The sequence below is a fragment of the Mustela lutreola genome, chromosome X, assembly GCF_030435805.1.
Source record: "Mustela lutreola isolate mMusLut2 chromosome X, mMusLut2.pri, whole genome shotgun sequence".
NCBI classification, from domain to species: Eukaryota; Metazoa; Chordata; class Mammalia; order Carnivora; family Mustelidae; genus Mustela; species Mustela lutreola.
Window position 1 is genome coordinate 110,802,613 of NC_081308.1, and position 3,297 is coordinate 110,805,909.

General features: G+C 39.1%; 1 pseudogene; it reads right to left on the bottom strand.

Moving 5' to 3' along the window:
• Positions 1-687: 687 nt before the first annotated feature.
• LOC131821065 (queuine tRNA-ribosyltransferase accessory subunit 2-like) lies at positions 688-1,571 on the bottom strand (annotated as a pseudogene).
• Between the last annotated feature and the right edge of the window lie 1,726 nt (positions 1,572-3,297).

Consider the following 3,297-nt stretch of genomic DNA (forward strand, 5'->3'; position numbering starts at 1 on the left):
TACACTATTTCCCAACTGTCAGACTCTGTCCAGGGAAAGGCTCTTACCTTCCTATTTGCTCCCAGAGATAACCTGCCCAGATTCTCAATGTCCTGAGGCATTGCCAAGGTACAAGGTTATTACTATTTCTGATAATTTCCTTCTAAGAACTATCTCCACCCTTAATGTAAATGTAGCAGTTTTGTTAGTATCTTCTATTAGCAAATTTTATCTATATCTATCTATAACTTTATATGTTTCCATATGTTGCTGCTAATAGAAATAACTTCATAATTTATAACATTCTCATACAGAAATATATACCCATTAAGAGTATTTTTATAACATTCTTTTTTTCACTTCATTCTTAAATGAAGGAGTTATTACAAATGTTAAACACATAAAGAATGGAGTCTTCAATGAATAAGGATTGTCTCTCAAAGCTCTAACACAAAAATTTTAAACTTTTAAAGAGATTTAAAACAGTTACTGAGGGACGCCTGCGTGGCTCAGTTGGTTAAGCAACTGCCTTCGGCTCAGGTCATGATCCCAGCGTCCTGGGATCGAGTCCCACATCAGGCTCCTTGCTCGGTGGGGAGCCTGCTTCTCCCTCTGCCTCTGCCTGCCATTCTGTCTGCCTGTGCTCGCTCTCTCCCCCTCTCTCTCTCTGATAAATAAATAAAATCTTAAAAAAAAAAAATAAAACAGTTACTGGAAGCTGAAAGTTAGGGCACAAATCCATTCTATCACTTGATAAGGGGGAAAAAAAAAACTCTTGAATAAGTCCATTCCCCTTTCAATGCACTTCAGCACCTCATCTGGCTGGCTGACTCTACAGATGAGACTTGGTTTGTCCTCTAGCAGATTTGCAGTGACTGATGACATCAAGTACAGTCTAGTTTCTAGGCTTTCTGGATTCCTTGGAAGCCATCCAGAACAAAACCACCTATTGGCTGTTCAGTTATATCTCGTGCTGACCTCAGCCTCTCCTCCATCACATCTCTACCTCCAATACTCCAATGGTGGCACTTTTCTGAAGAACCTCTGACTCTTCCTGTAGCCATAGATGATTATCAAGGGAAGCAATCAATCAATAGACTTTCTGGCTCTTTTAATGGGAGTGGCTCACAAGACATCTCTCCATCTGAGAGACACTGGAACCAGTCTGTCTGTAGGGCCTGCTGAATTGTCATGAACTTAGAAGTAGGTATTTCCACTCATCATCCAATACCCCACATAGACACATACTTGTTCCTTACATAACCGGTTGGGCAGGGGCTGACTGAATCATGCAGGGAACAGTACGGGAGCAATTTTGGCATGCCTATAAAGTTTCCATTTCCTTCCTTCTATTATGCCAAGGATTCATGGTGTTCTACCAATGAGGACCATATAAGCTGAGCCATAGCAGAAAGCTCATGGATACTATGCAACGTCTGATGGGTCAGGTGTGAGGCAGAGCCGGTCTTCGTGTACAGAGGCAAGTTGGAATGTCCATGGTGTTGTACCCTGTTTTGTCCAGGTTTTTTTTTTTAATTTTTCCTAGTTGACAGCAATTAACTAACTACCTTGGTAAGACTCAGCTTCATTCTAAGATTCCTTTAGGTCCTGCACACCTCCCAACTTGTTTTGGTCTTGAGACTCCTTAAACCCCTCATAGGTCTCTAACTAGGCTCAAATCTCCATGGAATGTGGGGATCACACATTGGTGCTATGATTAGTTGGCCCAGGACACACACCTTAATTTGACCACATGATATATGTGTAGCTTGTCTCTCCAGAGCCCACGCAATTGCCTATTATGAGTCGAAAGTTTGTCTAGATGCTTTTGGTCATATAGATTCACTGTGGTCTGCCTTTCAGGCTCATTAATAGTCTGACTACATAATTACTGTAGCCCCATCACTTGGGGAGATTCATTCACCATGTGCTCCCTTGGACAAAGCCCTGGCCATATAACTGGAAGACTAGATTTCAGTTCTACTCAGCTGTGACACTTGGGCAAATCACTTAGCCTCTCCATGCCTATTTCCTTCTGAACAAAGAAGGATAAGCATGGTGGGTAGGACTACATGAACTTCCAAGGTTCTATCCAGCTGTAATGTTAGAGGAACAAAAAGTTTTAGATTATAGTCATAGCCTTCTTGTGTCCTTGTTTACTGATCACTATTGGCCTGATGATAAATGCATTGGTGCCAGCAATCAGGTAACAGTAGAGATATTTGAGAACCTATAAAGATGCATGACCTGTGAACTTTGAAGTGGCTGGTGAATTGGCATCAGCAGATCCTGAGGCTAGAAAGAACTTCCTGTGTTTCCTCTTATTCTATGAGTTTTTCCTGCTCTCACCAAAGGAATGACATTCATGTTGATTGTGTGACAGGTGATTTTTATTTTCTCTAGGCTGTTCTATATTTGTCAGGTTTTCTGTAAGAATACATACACACATAGGTTTTGTAAAAACAGCCAACAGAACGAAAAAAAATGCCTTTGCTTTTGTAGGAGCATGGGATATATTTGTTTTAAATTCTTAGGTTATATTTTGTTATTTGTTCATTTCAGGGGGCATTACTGGATATTATTTTTAATTATTATGTGGTTACTGTGTTTTTAAGTGTTAAGTATATATTTTTTTCTTTTCTTAATGGTTTAGGAATATCCATGACATTCCTATAATCTCTCCTTCATGAATGCTAAGGGTAGTTATGAAAGAGATTTTGTTCTTAAGGATCTGCTTGCTTTGAAATATATTGGATTAGACTTGTTCATATATTTATATTCCTGCTCAATGACAAATTGACTGTTGGAAGAGTATTAATATCCAAGAATCCATATAAAATTTATGAGTTTTATTTATGTTCAAAACACTAAATATTCTGCTCAGCATTGTATATTTCTCTGGGTATTTTTCTTATTAACACATTTTAAAAAATTGGTTTTTTCCCCTTAATGTAAGTCTATTAAAGTCAATAGCCAATAAACACTTTTAATTAAAAAATTAGAAATCGGTTGTTTTTAATTGGGGAGGGAGGGGCAAGATGGTGGAGAAATAGGAGACCCTGTTTCAACCAGTCCCCTAAAGTGAGCTAATTATCTACCAGAACACTGAACACCCACGAAATCAACCTGAGATGTAAGATTATACACTTCTGGATCTCTATGGGGGAAGAAGACACCAGTGGAGAGGTAAAGTGGAGCGGGAATGTTCCAACTGATACTGGAGGATAAGCAGAAGGGGGAGGAAGCCACTAAAAATGACCCATTAGAAAGTAATACCTCAATACAAAAGTACCCTGTGATTGGGGATCATTATTAATT